At 37.8% G+C, this 21,023-nt stretch overlaps 1 protein-coding gene across 1 annotated transcript in view; it reads right to left on the minus strand.

The window, feature by feature from the left end:
• Positions 1–18,112, minus strand: part of sh3rf2 (SH3 domain containing ring finger 2) — a 76,837-nt gene extending 58,725 nt beyond the window's left edge. The window contains exon 1 of the mRNA XM_015349473.2: positions 17,986–18,112. The gene's annotated coding sequence lies outside the window, so the exon portion shown is untranslated. The remainder of the gene's footprint in view (positions 1–17,985) is intronic.
• Between the last annotated feature and the right edge of the window lie 2,911 nt (positions 18,113–21,023).

Below are 21,023 nucleotides of genomic sequence, written 5' to 3' on the forward strand. Positions count from 1 at the left end.
CGAAATTTTTAACCAATGAACGACCGTAGTTCCTCTAGATAAAAGAGGCAGCACAGGGCCCAGAAGGTGCCCCTCCAGGACATTCTCAGACTCAGCTCGGACAATCATGTGACGGCCAGTGTGTCTGAGTGCCAGGACTTTACTTTGTTCTAAGAGTCAAGACCGGAGGTTGCCCACATGTAACCAAAGGATCCACCCGAGGTTAGCCTAGCAGCAAGCCTCGTGAACCGCCAGTACCCACTGGGACCACTCGCCTGATCAAAGAGTGAACTATGGTCGGAGCTGTCGACAGCTGAACCTTAGTAGTCAGGATTAGTGCTACATCGGGAACAACCGGACTTCTTCCTGTCTAAAGAGTGTGACTTGCTCAGACTTTTCATGTGTACAAACCCTGCTAGTTCAGCCAGGACTAACTAGCCGGTCTCCAGAGAGTCACTGCCACCGCACCACTGGAGGAAACTCTCCCTCCTTCTCCTACACCTCCACCAGGACAGGCTGGCACCGGGCCAGAGGACGCTGATTGGACGCAGCAACAGCCTGTTGCTGTTCTTTTGTGTCCACTGGAGATCTGAATCCACATAAATTGGATGAGTATTCAACATTCTGCATTACAGCTCGAGAATTCAATTGTTACCTCAACCCCAGTTGATGTCAATTTAATTCCTATGAGTGATGTACTTGCTTTTGAGTATCTAGTGTAAAAGTTGTAATCAAAGCTCATTAATGAAACAGTATAAATGAATGGTATACTGAATGTATGTGCCTCTTGGTATTTGTAAATCTTCGTTATTGAATATACTGTATACCTTTTGTATTCTGCTAACCCTCACTATAAGATCTGTTATGTTTATATGTACATTTTATGTATTAAGAAATGTATTCTTGTGTATTAGTATCCATGTGTGTGTGTTGCTGAGTTGTTCCGCAAGGTCGATTTCTAATAGCCATCGAAGAATTATTTTGTGATTTACTGCTACATTTAATAATTGTCCCAGTGCATGCACAAAACTCCTACACATGTCTATCCTAGTCTCCATGTCACATTGTTATTACAAGCCTACCCTAGCTCCTATCTGCGTGTCACCCTATTATTACAAGTCTTCCCTAGCTCCTATCTACATGTCTTATTTTTTATTTCAGGTCTACCCAGCTTCAGTCTGCATGTCACCTTTTTATTACATGTCTACCCTAGCTCCAATTTGCATCTCACCTTGTTGTTACAAGTCTACTCTAGCTCCTATCTGCATGTCACTTAGTTATTACAGGTGTAGTTTAGCTCTGATCTGCATGTCACCTTTTTACTACAAGTCTATCCTAGCTCCAATCTGTGTATTACCTTGTTGTTACAAGTCTAGTCCAGCTCTGATCTCCATGTCATCTTATTATTACAAGTACTCTCCAGCCTTTCTTTTTACATGATACCTTCTTTTTACATGTCTACGCTCTGATTTGTATGTCACCTAATTATATCTTCACTCATCCTGATCTGAAGGTCATTTAGTTATGTAGATCAGAGGCATTGTCAAAAGATTCCTCACTAGTGGCATATGCGGTGATGTTTCTCCCTTGCACTTGATCCAACCCCTGACACCTACCAGTAAAAGTTGAAGTTGACCGTAGTACTTGATGACTTTGTTACCAAGTTTCTGAAAAATGAAGTCATGAAGAATGATGTTTCTCTGATGCACATAATCGTGTACTAACCACTGCTGATTGGAAGTCCTAAAAATTTGGCCCAGGTAAGTGCAAACCTAGCTCTGAAGCTTGACAACTCAGACTGCCTAAGGTCTAAAGGTAAAGTGCTCTGACTCACATTATATTGACATGGAAGGATTACTGTGTTAATCATTATTGGTATTCATCTACCAGCATAACTGACTTAAGCATCCATGTTTTTTAATGAAAAGTTTTGAGCTGTGAAGAAAAAAAAGGGTTTTCGCATTTACATCTAACATTTCTGAATAACATGCGAACAAAAAACATTCAGTACAGTATAATTCTAAAGGACAGAAAAAACACTTTTCCAGAAAATGAAAACACTAAAAAAAGAATTAAAGGATCTTGGCATTATTTGTATATATCACACAATAGCCTGAGGAAGGCCAAAATAGGTCCATTTTGTAAAAGAATGACTCCGCCGGAAAGCACTCAAGTAAAATTAGTGCAGTTTATTTACAGTGCTCCCAGTCCCCCACACCAGAAAACAAACCCCCCAAAAATGAACAAAAATAATACTACAAGTACAGACAAATCCTCCCTATCTTATTGCTTTCACTCTGATTTAAGTCACACTACCTGACTCGCCAACCACCAACAACAACTCCCTTTTAAGTTAAGGAGCCAGCTTAAATAGTATGTAAGCCTCTCCCCCTCTGGAACAAACAATTTCTCCAATTCATAATAATTTCACAAATTATACATTCATAATTAATTCCTTTCTAACCAAAGAACATCACATATCTTAATAACACAGTTCTTTTGATCCCAGTTCAAATAAACAATACAGGAAATAAACAATACAAACAATAACATTTCCCTTTCTTCACATGCATGTGGTTTTTCCATCTCCATAAATAAACCTTGAGAAATGGGGTTAGGTTTGACCTTTTGAGGCCACCTAGGCTGACCCCCCCTGCCCCATGCCCCCTTGGAAGTACCAACACCAAACAAACAGTGAGTATCATCTTTTTTGAGAGTGCTTTCCATTCACACCACAATACTCACTCATACCTGTGTTTAAGTATGTGTTTTATGTACAGTATGTTAATGTATATGAAAATAAGTAATAGCAGTTACTGTTCAAACCCTGAGTGTCCACCCTCAGGAACTTATCTAGCAACCGCTCAATGGAAGATGTGTGAATAGTGTAGTTCCCGTGCTACCTGTACCTCGTGACAGGCACCTCTGTCACAATATAGTATATTTTGTTTTGATTTGAATTCCAATACTGAACAATCCTCTGTCATATCTTCTGATTCGTTTTTGATATCATAATTAAAAGTAAACATTTTATCTACACAAATACATCAATCAATTACACAAAGAAAATGAGCTTCACCTGCCTGTGAAGAGTTTTTAGAACTGTTTGACCTCTGTCATTACCAAGAGTACAAAGCCTTGAATAACAAAATAATACAACAAACATATTACTGTTCATATTAATATAAAGAATGGAATAACTTGCCTCGTTAATTGGGTTTTAAATTTCAGTTTTGGTCATGATAAAACCTTTGTCTTCACAAACTCATTTTCAACATTTTTTGTTTGCAAAAAAGGTAAAATCTAGTGCTTTAGACAAATTTACCAATTCCATCTTAATATTGAGAATTTTGCAACGAAAGCAATGTAATCCCAAGTTTAATGACACTTTAAACTTGTTACATGTGTAGTATGTCTTATTAATTCCTTACACTTTTACAGCACTTTTCAAGTAATGGGGAGTCCCCTCCACCACTAATGTGCAGCATTTACCTGGATGATGCAACCGCAGCTGAAGCCCACACAGTATGCTCACCACATTAGGCCATGGCTGGTAAAGGCCAGGAGTAAATTTGGCCAGTTATTAAATCTCGGTAACAAAATTAATTCATTGACAGTATATAAAAAATTCACCAATTTCAAATGAAGCACAAAAATGTGGACTTTGTTAAAGTACTGTATGGTCACCATTGTACATAAGTACTGGCTGTGCAGCAGAAATGTTCCAATGTGATCTATGTGTAAACAAGTAGTATTTCACTGAAGTCAAGTGCAATATTTCTATTGGATTTAAAGAGATGTATTCACAAGCCTGCTTCACATCACCGGAAGTTTTGTTGCTTTGTTCTGGATTGCAGACAATGATGGTAATATGGCACTGCACATACCTGGAAATTTCATCTGTTTTGTGACGTAAATTGGAGGTTTTACAAGATGTTGTGTAATTTTACTCATATTGTTGTTTGAAATGCACTCATTAATGCTTATTCATTCTAACCCCAAAATATAAAAGTAACTTTGCAGTCCCCCTTTAACATTCCTGCTCTTTTTGAGAAACACCCTGGGATTTTAAGGACATTGGGAAGTCAAGGCCTTGGTTTTGCTTCCCATCCAAAGATCTTATCTTTTGGATAGTGTAGTGTCCCCCCCCATCACTATACTGGGGCATTAGGACCCACACAGACCACAGGGTGAGCGCCCCCCTACTGGTCCCACTAGATACTGGTCCCACTAACACCTCTTCCACCAGCAACCTTAGTTTTTCCCAGGCCAGGAGGTCCCCAATCCAGGTACTGGCCAGGCTCACACCTGCTAAGGTTCAGTGGGTTGCCAGATGTGAATTACAGGGTGATATAGCTGCTGGCTATGACAAATGTATTGCAAAGATACAAAATAAATTAAACCCTTGATCCCCTGTTTGATATGCTTAATCTGTGTACTTAAGTGGAACGTCCTCTATTCTTTCCCTTTAGAGTTTGAGAGTCTTAAAGATCATTACATTACTGATATCGGCTTTTTCACAAACAGGAAAAAAAGGGTTTATCAGCATCGTAAGTGTAAACTGCTAGGGTACCTAGACAGCTGTCTTAATGGAAGGCATGCATGAGTTAACCTAAAAATAGGATTGACATGAAGCCAACTGCTTTTCCATCTTCAGGATTCTTTGCTTTTTGCTGACTTTTAAAAGCTTAACTCTTTTTCTACTCTTTGGTTTTATTTCGCTACCTGCAAGTACCCTCTCAGCATTCTAGGGATCTGTATGCTTTGGAAATGCTTGGACTAAACTTGCAATAAACCACCTCGTTTTAGGCTTATTAGTAGGTGGAATTGGAAGACTGGCTTTAATGACCCTCACCAGAACTGCTGTCAAAACTAATTAGGCTGCAAAAGAGCTTTCCTTGCCTATTTACAATGATTTCCAAAGGGCCTCGTGCATTTTTCAGAGTGTCACTAGTGGTACATTTGCTATGCATGGTATTTTACTGGATAAGTAATCCTGTTTAGGCTGCTTATGACATTTTTAGTTTATTTTTTTACGGAGTAAATTTTTACATCTCTTGTGCACTTCTTTGTAAATGCCAGTTTTGGTCATGTCATTTAGTAAAAAAATAAATTATCATTTAATTTTTTTAAACAAGTCTCATACACATTATTCTACAGATTACAAATGCAGTAAATACTTCACAAAAAAAAGGAATTATAATTTCTGGTGAAACCGATTCAGCAAAAATAGTGACTTACAGTTTGGAAGGTAATGGAGACCACGAGATTTAAAGCTAATGGGATTCTAGGGGATAAGGGTTTAGTAATTCTTATGTAATTCTTAAATTCTTTGAAAATGCAATAGCAGTAATAGATGAATACATTTGAAAATACCATGGAAGCTATATTTAATTTTTCAGCTGGCTTTTGATAAAGCTCTACATAAGATATTAACTCTTAAATTGGAGGCAGAAGGCACCCTTTGTAATAAATGTACAGTATTTTAACTGAAAATTGACTAATGGACAGAAAAAAAGATAAGCGGTAGAATACTGTATAGGAGTATGGCGATTCTTAATCTATAGATCCATCAATGATAGATTGTAGTCAACAGTAGTCAGTAAACCAGTCAAGTTCATAACTGAAGAAGTTCAAGTAGGGAGCTGCATTAGGGTGTGAAGGCTGCAAAGGGACAAGTAAAGGTTTATTTCATGCTGAAAAGAAAAGCGACCATGTTTCCTTCAGGTTCATAGCTGTTACCACAAGGAAAGAGTCAGCAAATACTGTACAAACAACAAACTAAATACAAAATGACAGTTCAAGTCTGGACAAAAACCTGACAGCACTCCTTTAATATAGATAGGTGAAGAATATTACTAAACTATCATAACAGGTAATTTTCCTCCTTTAAACAATGTAAAGAAACCACAAAACATCAATACAAAATAAAATAAGTATAGTACAGTATTTTAGTTATTACTTACAGTTATTTTACACCGCTGTCATAAATCAAGACTCTTTTGATACACAATGGATTAGTAAGACTTCATTTAGAATATTGGTCACTGCATTACAGAAAACATATTGCAAATCTTGAATCAATGCATAGAATGTGTCTAAAGTACATTTCTAGGCTTATAGGAATGTCTTACACTTACAGGATGAAAGAACTGTATCTTTATAGTTTTTAACAAAGATGACTAACAGGCAATTCAAGTATTCAAAACTCTTAAAAGTATCAGCAAAGTCAACTGAATATTTCTTCAAATTGATCAATGAAACATGAATCAGAAAACATACTGTAAGTAGAAACTACAGGGAAATGCAATTAAAAATGAGAATAGGAAACGCTATATAAATGATTGTAGGAGCATCCAACTGTACCTTGGACAAGGTAACTGAAAGGACATTATCCATTATTTTCATTATCTAAGCCTTCCTCCAGATGTACAAGAGATATAGTATTCATATTTACAGCTTTATTTTTGAATACAGTAGGACGATGTAACCTTGATTTATGATGTAGTGTTTAATATCATACATTTTGTTTTTGGACCAAAAAAAAGAAAAAAGAAAAAGTAGTTTAGAGATTTTGCCTTTTCTTCTATGACAAGGCTCAAATGAATTTAATTGACATCTGAAATTAAGTTGTTTAACCATTTAATAAATGATAGAGGCAAAAGCAACTGTGACCTTGAACCTAACCATACATTTGTCTGTGCTACATTTGGTTTAATTATCAATTTGAAATGATAAATGACATCAAAGCTGCATTCTTCCAGTCAGAGTCTAATTAGGGGCATCATTAATTATTCACTTTTTTTAATTGTGTTTCAGCCTTAATTACTGTAGTTTTCCTTTGTACATGGGAGCCTTTGGTTTTCCTTTTCTTGCCCAGAATAAGCAGTGCACAGCCTGTAGCAGTTCTTGCCCAGCTGACTGCGTACATCCTTCAGAAAGTGTAATATGAAAAAAAGTGTATACTTTATTTCCCCATTTTCATTTCTTGAATTAGGAAGAATTCTGGTGCTACAGTCAGTATTGTTAGTTATTTTATATTGCTGTCATAAAAGGTCTTCCCTCAGTGCAACTGGATTTGAACTTGTGGAACAATTTTATAATGAAAATGGTTAAATAATGCAGAAAGCCACTATTTTTTTTTATTTGCTGTTACATATTATCAGGACATCAGAAAGGCAGGCAAGAAATGAATGGAGGCCATTTAGCCCTTCATTCTAATTTGATTCTGTTTTGTGATCTTATAGCCAGCGTGGTTTAATAAAATATAGAATATAGAATAATTTTTTCCCTACCACCACCTACAGTATATGAAAACCCCATTACGAAGGGACAGTTTAGAATAGCCGCGTAAGCCTAATCCGCTTGTTTTTGGGAGGTGAAATGAAACAAAAGCACTCAACTAAAATGGACAATGTGGGTATAGAAAGTCACCACCCCCTTTCAAAATGTTCACCTCTTGTGTGCCCTAAAGCACAAAAAGAAGACAAATAAAATTGTACCTTGCAACATCCAAAAAAAAAGTAGAATCATTTAGAACACCCCTCTGAGTTAATACTTGGTGGAAGCACCTTTTGCTTGAATTACAGCCTTGACTCTGTTTGGATACATCTCTACCAACTTTTCACACCTAGGGGGAGGAATATTTGCCCATTCCTTCTTACAGAATTGTTCGAGCTCGGTCAAAGTGCGTGGTGACCATTGATGGACTGCCCTCTTCAAGTCATTCCAAAGTTTTTCCAATCGGATTTAGGTCGGGGCTCTGACTAGGCCACTCAAGGACATTCACCTTCCTGTCCTTCAGCCATTGTACAATGACCCAAAGCACACTTTGGCAGTGTGCTTTGGGTCATTGTCATGATGACAATGAAGGTGAACCATCTTCAACTTCCTGGGCGAGGGCTGCAGGTTTTCTTCAAGAATTTTCCTGTATTTTGCACCATCCATCTTCTCTTCTATCCTGACAAGTGCCCCAGTCCCAGCTGAAGAGAAACACCACTACAACAGGATGCTGCCACCACCATGCTTTACTGTAGGAATGGTGTTTTTAGGACGGTAAGACATATTGGGTTTTTGCCAGATGTACTGTTTTGCATTCTGGCCAAAAAGTTCAATTTGACCAAAGCATCTTTAAGGTACTTTTTAGAAAAACATAAACAAGAGTTGATGCGGGTATTTTAAAGGAGTGTTTTTTTTCTTGCCACCCTCCCATACAGGCCAGATTTGTGGAGCACTTATGATATTGTTGTCACATGCACACGATGACCAGTCTTTGCCATTAAGACCTGTAGCTCGTTCTAAGTTGCCATTGGCCTCTTGGTAGCTTCTCTGATCAGTCTCCTTCTTGCTCGGTAATCCAGTTTGGAGGGACTGCCCAATCTAGGCAAGGTCTGGGTGGTGCTATACGCCTTGCACTTCTTAATGATGGTCTTGACTGTGCTCCATGGGATACTTAAAGCCTTTGAACTCTTTTTATACCCATTTCCTAACTTGTGCCTTTCCACCCATAGTGGATTCTTTGCTTTGAAATGCACTTCTAAGCAGCGGATTCCTCTAGAAACAGCTGCTTTTATTCTGAACTAATCAATCACCACAATTAATCACAGGTGACAACCAATTAGGTCACTGTGTGATCTGTAAGGTGATTGGTTATACCTGAGCAAGTTTACAAATGCAATTGTAAGGGGGGTGTTCACTTATTAAGGTATTTTACTGTTATATTAATTAAAGAATATTTTAGAATTTTATTTTCACTTGGCTAATGTGGGTTACTGTGTGTGAATAACAATGGAGCAAGCCTAATTTAATTGGTTTTAATTTTCAGATTGTCATACAACAAAAGGTTTAAATTTTGAAAGGGAGTGGTGACTTTCTATACCCACTGTATATCAACATGGGGGACCATGCAAACTCCACACACACAGGTGCCCTAAGATGGGGTTGAGCCATGTAGCTGTGAAGCCTTATTAACCACCATGCCATTGTATACTGTACTTTGTGTCTACATTTATTGTAATGAGTACACAGTAAAGTCTATTTTATTCTTAACTTTATTATACAAACTGTCCACTTCAGTTTATTACAAACCCACGGATTCACACAGCTACCTCCTGTATAGCTCATTTCACCCCAACCACACTAAAAACTCTCTTCCTTTTTCACAGTTCCTTAGGTTACGACGACTATGCAGCGACGACATCGACTTCGAGAACCAAGCCCTCGAAATGTACTCATTTTTTATCAACAGAGGATATCCCAGCAGTGTGATTGACAGGTCCCTTGCCCGAGCCAAAAACACCACCCGGACCATCAACCCGATCAGGAACTCCCGCCGTAACAAGCGCATTCCCTTGGTGCTTCCTTACCACCCTAACACACTTCCTATCCCCAGGACCATTAACCAGAATTTTTCCATCCTACAGGATGATCCCTCCATTGGGGCCCTCTTTTCTGATCGCCCTATCATCTCATATCGCCGACCACCTAATCTGCGTAACCTCCTTGTTCACAGCTCCCTTGACTGCCCTCAACAACCATCCACACCAGGCACTTTCCCTTGCAACAGAGCTCGCTGTATCACCTGCAAGTACACAGCCACCACCACACTCATTCAAGGCCCCTCAGGACAATTCCGGATCACCCAGACAGCATCTTGTACCTCCAGCAACCTTATTTACTGTATCTCTTGCAGTAAATGCCCAGCCATCTACATTGGAGAAACAGGAAGGAGACTCGGAGACCGCTTCAGAGAACACGTCAGGGCTGTGAAGATTAAAGATCTCTCCAAGCCCATTGTTTCTCATTTCACCTCTGACGGCCACGACCACACTAATCTCTCCGTCTGTGTTCTCAAAGACGGTTTTCCGAACTCATACATCAGAAAGACCACCGAAACTAAAATTATTCTGCAGTTAGGATCACACATTCTCCCTTCCCTTAACGACAGATTACTGTTCTTTTAAATTTTCTCCATTCATTGGAAGTTTCATTTCACACCTCTCTGCACCCATTCTGACTTCACACCTCTTGATTGGCCTCTCTTTCTGTCCCCCTTTTTTCAGCATGGAATAAACCTATTACTTGTTCCTTTATTATACAAAGCCAATTTTCCCATTAGAATAATATTGCTTTTCTGGTGAAATCAGGAAAACATTTTTTTTCTTAAAACATTATTAGTGCATGGGTGGTGCAATGACAGTGAAAAGTTCTTCTGAAATAGCCTCAAACCTGCCCCAGAGGAGACTTACTGATAAGAGATTAGGAAACGCTTCCTACTCACTCCTCTACTTTGTTGTCTGTTTTTCACAAACATGTATGCTGTCAAATCTGTTGGGTATACAAGCTGGGAGGCATCAACCATTATTTCATACATGAGCTAAGATGGATTTAAACTTTCCAGATAGGCCAGTGCCCTACATACTACCACAGTTTCCATAGTCATAGTCATAGTACACCAGCTTTTTGAATACTGAAACATTCAGCTTTTCACTATAAATTTAGCCAAAATAAATGAGTTTGAATGTGATCAGCATTCATCCCTCTAAAATATATGGGGAAAAATGCCTTTCCATGCAATATCAACTAGAGATTTCTGCAGTTAATTGTAAACTTGAATCAGCCAGTAGTATGAAAGCAGTGTTAGAAACAATGTACTCTGTCATCTCAGCTACATTCTTTCTTTGCTCTCTTTTGTGTTGATTGTAGAGATTGTAGAGATGACGTTTTCCTTTAGCTGGATGGACAACAAAATGTCTGTATTTCAACCATGGCACAAAGGAAGATAATGGCCATTGCTTGCCTGAATACATAGTTACACTGCAACATTCTGACCCTCTTTCTCTCCAGCCCCCTGCCACCCATGATGCACAGATTGTCTTTCTAATGCTGCTTTGTAGGGCTGGCTTTTAATGTATTGCCTGTTCATTGTAAGCCCAGGAAATAAAAAAGAGCGCTAGTCAAGATGACAAAAGCAAGGCCCTCTAGGACTTTTTCTTCTTTGTATCTCGACATTAAAGAAAAGCACCAACCCCTAGTGAAGTAATTTGACAGAGAAGAAAAAGGGTTACATTACATCCAGCAGTGCCATGGTTTCGTCCTCTTCCGAGACCAGGTTTTTCTTCTTTCGTATTCCTTTGCTTGTTATATAAGAGCTCGAGTACTGTGCCAAAGTAAATAGGACCTACTTTCTCCCTTGCTGATTTAGAGATTGCACCAATATATTTCTATCCTTTTTTTTAAAAAAATGTGGTGCTCATTCATGACAATAAAGGTTATATTCCTAACTCCTGAACACACTAAACGTTTGCATTTTTATTCTTGTAAACTTGTAAAATAAAAAAAATACATTCAAATATTTCCCTCAATTTTAGAACAACAATACTGAAGCCATTTTTAAAACATTTCTGGGGGAAAAAAACCATTATGATCTATTCAAGACTGTACAATTGCTGGCTTTGCTATTAAATTGCGTCAACCATTAATTTCATGCACCGCCAAGTGAGATGTTATTTGATGAAGTCTGAAGCATAATGGGAGATAACAATAGAAAGAGAAACATCAACAATAACAACTGCTGGTTGTATCGTTCATTTTGAAGGCATGTTTTGTTTCAGCACCTATCTTCGGTGACAGTGCTTTAATTTTGTGGAGATGTTTCCTGTGATGTGTTGTGAAGTGGATGTAGATTAGTAGGTTGTGGGCTCCACCTCCACCACATCCATTTTGTCATACAAAGTGAATGTTCCACTGCAGGCTCATCTTAATGTCACGAGAGAGAATAGTATGGCCTGACAAATTTACTTTAATTTTGTGATGGCTCTCTGTTGGAACATGCTTGAACCACACTGGGCCCTGAAGAAATAGCATGGGTGACACTATCTTTATGGGGCCTTGTGCAGTCGGCAAAACGCATTTATACAGTACAGGCCATATGTGAATTTATAATCACATAGTTATGTACCCGTTATGTCTTTTGGAAAAATGGTTAGAAAGCATTATGATTGATATTATTGAATTATTATTATATAGCCTCACTTAAGGTATTACCCAGGGTACATGAGACCACATTTCCAGAAAGTATTAGCATACTGTCCTACTGTGCCATAATAAATTTTATTGCTGTAAAAGTTTGGAAAAAAAAAGTTACTACTGTATAGTGCACCATGGAGTTCTTATAGGTTTGTGTTGAGTAGTATGGTAAGACCATAAGAAGTCACAGCAAAGGTAAGGTACAACAGTGGTAAAAGAACAAAAAATCACAAAAAAAACATGCACCATGTTAGCCTTTTCATAAGCAGCCATATCACCCTGCAACTCACATCTGGCAGCCCACTGAAGCTAAGCAGGTGTGAGCCTGGTCAGTACCTGGATGTGAGACTTCCCGGGAAAAAATAAGGTTGCTGCTGGAAGAGGTGTTAGTGGGGCCAGCAGGTCCTATGTGGGTCCTAATGCCCCAGTGTAGTGACGGGGACACTATACTGTAAACAGGAGCCGTCCTTTGGATGAGACGTAAAACAGAGGTCCTGAGTCTCTGTGGTCATTAAAAATCCCAGGGCATTTCTCGAAAAGAGTAGGGGTGTAACCCTGGCATCCTGGCCAAATTTCCCATTCGCTCTCACCAATCATGGCCTCCTAATAATCCCCATCTATGAATTGGCTTCATTACTCGGCTCTGCTCTCCTCCCACTGATAGCTGGTATGTGGTGAGTGTTCTGGCGCACTATGGCTGATGTCGCATCATCCAGGCAGATGCTGCACATTGGTGGTGGTGGAGGGAGTCCCCATTACCTGTAAAGTGCTTTGAGTGGAGTGTAAGCAATTATTATAAGGATGCTTCACATCCTTTCCCAGTCTAAGAGCTTCAGCATCATCTCCCTTGCTCAGAAGAGGACTAAAATTACTTAACGAATTCAAACATTCTCATCATATGTCATTATCTATTGTGTCAACCAGAAACACAGGAGAGCCCCCCCCCTCCTTTCCCCCGACTGCTTCACTAATCACTATAATTAGACCATGCTGCTCATTTATTTAGAATGAAGAAAGATGCACCTGCTGCCTGTCCTGTGATAACACCTTCTCTCCCTTTCCCACAATGAAGTTTTGCCTCAGACCATTTGTCAAGAATGTTTGTTGTGCTTTCATGGAATTCCCTGGGTGTTTAACTGTAACAGGAATAGCAATTAAAGCATCTAACTATTTCAAACCATTTTACATTTAATTTCTACAGGTAATGTTGGGAGGAATTGCCTTTTAATCACTCAGCTCTCCTCTTTACTATATAACCTGCTTTTCCTTGAATGAAAACATTAAGGATCTCTACAGTATTCACAGCACATCATAAAGACAGTGTTGCATACTTCTTACATTAACATTGTGAGCAATAATGTATTTTCTTAAAATTGAAGTGCATGGTTATTATGGGCACTATAAAAAGCATTATACATATATAAAACATTATAATTGAGGTATAAAGCCTTTTAGTGTATTTTTATTTATCCATATTTTGTCACATACTGTATGTACTTTTCAATGTGTTTTTTTAAAGATTATTTGTAAAAGAGTTGTAAAGATGAGCAATTTTTTTTAAATGTTAAATCAAATGAAAGACATATAATAATCATTTATGAAAATATTAATTTCCAACGATGAAGGGTTAATTCTCTGTAAATAATTCTAAGCAAATATTGATGTAAACATCGTAAGAGTTTCACAGTTTACTTACCTAAATTAGAAATAAAAACAATCTTGTGACTAGCCAGTGAAAGAATTTGTGATTTCAAATTAAAAGCACTGTGGAAATGTTTCATTTGCACATATTGTAAATGTTTAGATGTTGTTTTTCACTATTCACAACAGCACTGAAGTGTAAAGTGTGTGTTTTATACTGCTCCAGTCCTCACAAGTTATTCTTATCTCTCCCAGCAACAACAGTATTATTTGTTTTATAACTTTGTCAATTATATTTAAATTGAATGATTTTAGTAAAGAAGAATATTGCTGAGTTCCTCTAATGCCAGAGTAAGTTGTATTATAGGAATCCTGCAGACAAAATAAGAACAAATGATGGAATATTCCATAATTTCCAAACAGAAAAAAATGTATTTCTGTGCCATTTCAGAACATTACCTCAAGTAATTTGTATTTGATAGAAGGATTAAAAGATATATGGCTCAGTGTCTGCTGTTCTAGAAATGGTAGTGTCCTGGACATATTTGTATGGGTGATTGTACTGGAGAATTATCCACTATTTTTTCTGATTGCAGTGGGTCAGAGGTGAATACATTGTGGTCCTTTTTATGAATGCAAAGATTTACACAACACAAGCAGTGGGTGCAGAGAAAGTGGACATGTTAATGAAGTGCAAATTATAGAGAATCTTAGACAAGCAGAGAATTGATATTACCCAACCAAACCAGCAAATACTTAAACTAGCCAGCACACCCCAGGAGAGTCAGTTGTTGAAAAGCAATGAGATGAGCCATCATCTGGTTTGCCATCAGTAAGAGGTTTCAGTATGGCGTCTTAAATTAGATATGAAACTGTATTTAGTTCCATCATTTTTAGTTTTATTATGTATGTATTCACTCAGGGCCCTGTATCTTTTATATATTAATTTATTCTTATTTTGGTAGCTGTTAAAGTAAAGAATAAAGAAAACTCATGGTTGTTAGTGGGTACAGTGACAGTATGTGGCAATGATGCGTCTCAGATCTGACAGAATGAAACGCGAACAGTAAATCCTGTGTTTATTCTGAAGGAAGAGATGACAAAAAAGGAAACGCCTGAGACTCCAGGTATTTTTTTCAGCTGTGAGTCTTCATGCAGCTGTGCATTTAAATTCTCAATTTTGGCAAGTTTTAGCATTAACAAAAATTAGCTTTAACAAAAAAAAACTGTAAAGATGCTGCTCTTTTGAAAATTGAGCTTTCATTGGAGAATGTTGCTGGAAGTTGTTACACATTTTAATCACATTTAACAAGGATCGTTCTGTTGACAATTGGAAAGCAGGCTTGAAGCAAACAATGGAATTGAGGCAGAAAAATGTTGAAATCCTGCCAAAAGCAAAGTACCGGCTTCCTTATCAATACATTATTAATACAAAGCATAATTCTGTGTACAGTGTGCCTTAGGTAAGTGTAAAAGAAAGAAGAATTATCTTTGCTTGCACAGTAGAGTCTCTCTGTATGTACATTTGTACATGGAGAGAGAGATTTGCCATGTAATTAAGACAAAATCAGAATTCTCACCAGGAGGTATGTTTCCCAGTCTTGGCACACTACCCCTCCCACATGAGAAGTTAAAAAATTCCCTGGAGCAGAAAAATCAGAGTTGGTGTTTCAGAAAATCTCACAAAGTGTGCATAAACAAAATCAGTAAATCAGATAACATGATAGCTGAGCTGCTCCATTCTTCTAATTAAAGATGATTCCTGATAGGAAATATATCTACACGCAAATTATATAGCATACTTCATTTTATGTTAAATATATTTTAGCAAATCAAACATAACATTTCCAAAACTGAACAGTGCCACATGAGATTCTTCAGTAAGAGAGCTGCAGATTAGTAAGATTATATTACTACCAGCAACCACCCTGTGTGAGCTTAGTACAGTACAAGAGGTCAAAGAGCTCCAGGTAGTTGAAGCAATTAAAATAAACAAACCTCCAGGGCCTGATGGTATTCTATCAATTGTACTTAAATAAACCTGAAATATTATTCATAGACCATTACTCTTCCAACAGTCACTCAGGACTGGGGTAATACACGCTGATTAGAAAAATAATATTGTAACCATCCATAAAATGGGTGACAATATGAAGCACTTAATTACAGACCAGAATCTCTTACTTCTATTACATAAATATATTTAAAGCAAAATAAGAAGATTATTTATATGGCAATAGGATTCTAACTGATAGTCAGAATGGATGTATAAAAAAGTTGGTCTTGCTGACTTAATTTGTTAGTTCTTTAAGCAAGCAACAGTAGAAATGATACAAAGAGCATATGAAATATATATATATATTCATCACATATATATATATATTTCAACATATATTACTGTTATATTGAATATTTTATGTTTAGATTTTCAAAAGGCTTTAATTATAAAATTGCAGGCGGTAGGCATTCAAAGAACTGCACATATTTGTATTGATGAACTGGTTAATTGATAGAAAACACACAGTAACATACAGGATACAGTAAGTGGTGAATGCTCAGATTGGGGTGATGTACTGTAATTAGTGGAGTATTGCTCTTCTTAATTTAAATCAGTGATATATACTGTATTCTTGTATAGTAAGTAAAGTTTGTTGCGACAGACGTGCATGCAGATGACACTAAGAAAGGAGGATCAGAAAACGCTGTGGAGGATGTAAAGAACATTCTTTACTGTATAGACTTGGTAAATGCCTGGCTGAGGTCTAGTCCGTCTAAATCCGTCCCAATCATGTCTGTCACCCACCTGATGATGATGGTGATGATAATGAAGACAAGTGCAGAGTATTACATGTAAGAAGCTTCCAGAAAATCAAAGGAAGCTAAGTAAAATATAGGCTACGATGAGCAAATCTGGGGTATTATATGCAATTTTGGTCATAGGATTGCAAGAAAGATATTGCTGCACTGGAGATTGTCCATAAAAGAGTGACCTGATACATTCCAGGGCTTAAAGGAATACCCTGCACTTGATGGGTTAAAAGAAATCAGAATATTTTAGTCTTGAAGACAGAAAATTACAAAGGGATCTAATTCAAGTTCCCAGAATCCTCAAACTTATTGGGAAAGTCAGTAGTATTAATGCTGAAGAGGGCACTGGAAAACACAAGCTGAAACTACAAGGAAGAACATTTTAGATGGCACCAGCTATTCTTATATTTTAGTGTTTTAACAAAGCAGGACATTGTAATTTCTTTCCCTTCTAATTCAAAGTGGCATATTAATAAAAACAATACAATTGGACAACATTAGGTGCATAGAATTGAGTATGCATTCAGCAGAAAAATTAGTTTCAGAAACTCCTACAGTACATTCATTGCACCATAAATAATATAACACCACTATACTGGAAAAGGAAATCTTATTTTTGGTTCAAAACCTCTTCTAATTTATCTGAACAGGCCTTATTATCCCCCTGAGACCAGTACAGCATCTGCTGCATATGTGTTATATCCATGTCATCTGGCAAATGTGGGTTCAGAGTAATGTACTGAAGATATGAACCAAACAAAACAATATCTTCTGCCTTCTGTAATTCCAGAACTTTATTAAATAATCATTAATTCACCCTAACTAACCAAGTGTGAAACACAATAATTCCCCACTCTTGCATAAATTCCATTGTTTTTCCTACAATTAAAGAATAATACCAGCAGGAGCTCTTTATACTGTATATATCCAAGCAATGCCCTGATAGAGAAAAATGAAAAGAATAGAAATCTACACTGAGTTATATTTTATGTTGGATACAGTAAATGCAGCAACAGGAGGAGTTTAGTTACTTGTTATCTTCTGTTCGCCACAGAGCAGGTGATTATCTGTAGTAATATTTGTACAGACAACAAATCAAGGAAAAGCTGCCTGTATACACATGATACAATATTAGATTAGCTGGGTAATTGCCTCCATCCAAACAGAAACAGGAATTCAAGGTTAAAAACATTACTCTCAACCCACCCGATGTAAGCTATGTGTTGACAGATGCCACTATGCCAAATAACTGTCGTTTCTCTCAGTCCATTACCATAGCGACACTGTTGAAGGAGCACTTTTGTCAGAGAGACAGCTTTATCTCTCGGCTTTCCTATGACTCTGCCAAGGGTGTTGCTTAACATTAATGTTCTAGAAGCAAAGGCATCGCAATCTTCTGTAGTACCAAATCCATGTTTACTGTGTAACAGAAATTCACAAAGCTTCTGTGAGAAACAAATGACATACACATCACAGAAGGCACAATACTGTACCTTCAAAATTAAGCATTAGTAAGTCCTTTCTGCTTACCTTTCCATTAGCATTCAAGAAGAAATGATGTTGGTGGTTCTTTGACGACACAATATTAGCATAGATGGCAGAACATCAATAGTTGATATCAGTCATGTACTTCTACCTAATTATAGCTTATGAAGAACCCTATGGAGACTGATAATTATTAACTATATTTGTACTCTCAAACAAGGATATAATTTCTTTCAGACTTATGACTAAAGATTTTTTAAGTAAAAAAAAGAAAATTCTCAACATTTCTCTATTTTATTCTTCTTCCTTTGTTTTGCTTTTTTTCTCACCTGAAGCGTGTTCTGCCTCTTTCTTCTTATTTGATTCCATTCATAAAAGGGAGCATAGTACTGGCCTCTGCTCTGCTCACTGGATCTTGGTTTTGGAGAAATTCCTGTTGATTGCTATACAGCAATCCTGCAGTATGTGGAGACAAGGCCTCCATACACTTTTGCTCCTCAGGCTGCTTCAACACAGCTGTTACACACCTTCTGGCTCAGTGTTCCTGCCCAGGATGCCCCTGTGACCCCTGGCAACCTCTAGATGTGCAATTACTATACTTGCCTCACCCCTGAATAGGTACATCCCATGACCCTCCATGTCTCATGCATGTCCTGTCTCTCACTGTCCTCGGCACTCCTGCTCTGCCCTGCGCAGTGTCTAGTGTTTCAACAGTGCAGTCTGTGACTAGAACCAAGCCCACAGAGCTTGGCCATGACCTCTTTGTGATTAGCCTTGACACAAGGATACACTGTGGATATTGTGAGGAATGCTTGTTTTTCCACATCTTATCTCCTTAAATTTGTGTTATTTTTGTGTACTGCGGTGTCCCTTCTTATCTATTAAAGCATGGTGTATTTTCTATTAGAAATTTCCTATGAAATATATTAAAAACAACAGTATATTTTAGTCAAACAAAATTCTAAAGGGTAGAAATGGCCATGATGAGGATCATGATGTCAATGAGATGCAAGAAATTAGCATATAAAAAGCTTTGGAGATCTTAATGCTTCATAATCACCTGTGAGTGAACCTATACCAGATGGTGGAACTAAACTGACACGAGGTTATCTACTTAGAAATGGTCTTAAAAAACTGCCAAGAGTATTGTTTACCTCTGCTGCCAAGAATTCCCTTGCAGGCAGCTCTCTGAGAATGGTCATACAGTATGTGTTAACCTGCAGAACACACTGAGAGAGATAAGAGGTACTGTATTAAACATCTGCAACAGTGTGCCTTACCATAGATATTGCGAGATTTTCTTTGGTTTTGCTCATTCTGTATTTCACATGCCACTTTCATTCACCAAATCCCAAGATATCACTTCACCTTTCTTATTGTAAGTATCATTTTCATTGATTGGTAAGTGGATCTCAAAAACTGCATTATTGTCCTCACCAGTGGGCCTCAGCCAGCTGCAATATCTGAGGTGACGATTCATAACCAGTAAGAGTATACATTGGAAATCGCCATCGGACGTCTCTGGCTTGCATCAGAATGTAACCAGATGCTTCACTGGGAGTATTGTGTAGATATGAAATACACAAACTCAGCAGTAATAGGCCAAACAGGTAATTAAACAACAAATTATTCTGTAATTAGAAGTTGGAACGTCATTACTGTCATATCCATCTGTTTTGTAACTGCTTCTTCCACTTCAGAGTTGCAGGAGAGCTAGTGCCTATCCCAGCAAGCCACAGTTACAAAGCAAGACAGACAAATAAGCACACACTCACTCCAGGGTAAGTTTCCTCAGAAGCCACTTAACCTACCAATATGTTGGTATGAGTGCGGGAGGAAATCAGAGCATCAAGAGGGAACCCACGCAAACAAGAGAACATGCAAACTCCACACAGATAGTGTACCAGGTACTGTAGGTAATCCCCAGTGATGTAAGGTAATAATGCTAACCACTGCACCACCATGCTGCCTTATTCCTGTCCAATGTCCTTTTTTTACAAAAAAGTTTACAATATGTCTTTTAAATCACAAACCCTTGCAACAGCTTAGAAATCTATTAAAAAGTTGTAATGGGTTTTCTATTTGACAGCCTTAATAATATATTACATTAATGAAATGAAAGGCCTGCAGTGTTTTAAGGCGTGTGGTGCATCAGTGTGGTTGATTCATTTCTAAAAAGAATTTGCCTTTAATTTATAAAAATAAGCCTCAAGGCCTTTGTAGCTTAATCTTGATTATATCTTAATATCATAGTAAATGGGAACAAATAACTTTGTATAACATACAGTATCTGTAAAAAAACAGGATCTCTTCTTAGATGCATGTGCAGTGCGTATACAAACCAGAGCTCCAAGATACATTATACTAATAAGGTAAAGATGTTCATTTTTCCTGCTGCTGGCTTGGCATCATGTTAGCAGTTTGCCAAACAGCAGGCCTCTGTTACAAAGCTAGTGCCACCTAGGTATTCCTAATTGCCTGTAAAACCATCATTGATTGAGCCATTTTATCATGCAAAAAAATAAAGACGCTGTCGACTGCCCCTACATTGTGAAAAAATTGTGAAAATAAAGGTCTTTAATTTTCCACATATGCCAACTGTTGGGAAACTGCTCAGTCTATAGTAACTGCATTAGGTGGACATTTTTTCCAATGTGTTTCCACTGGGAAAACGCAGTATTTTGTTTAACACTCCTAATTGACCCATATAATTTCTATGCAGCTATGCTAAAGTCTTGCACGCAAGGATTCTATATTTAATCTTCCTTCCCATCCACCGGGGGACCAGCACAGAGTAGAGGGTAAGCCTCTGGACTCATAATTGTCAAGTTATGTGTTCAAGTCTCCACTGTAGATACTAAAAGGCATCCTTGTGCCCCCGAGAAGGGTACTTTGCTACATATGCTTCAATCCACACAGATGTATGAGAATGGGCCAGCATCCAAGGGAACAGTCAAATGCTCCCAGTTCACTTATTGCAATGAGGCCTGGATTAGACTTTGCCTTTGAGCTCTTGTAAAAGAAAAGAAAATGAAAGACGTATACATCAAGTAGGTGTGATTACCTGTTCAGTCTATGACAAC

This window comes from Lepisosteus oculatus, chromosome 11, assembly GCF_040954835.1.
Source record: "Lepisosteus oculatus isolate fLepOcu1 chromosome 11, fLepOcu1.hap2, whole genome shotgun sequence".
NCBI lineage: Eukaryota > Metazoa > Chordata > Actinopteri > Semionotiformes > Lepisosteidae > Lepisosteus > Lepisosteus oculatus.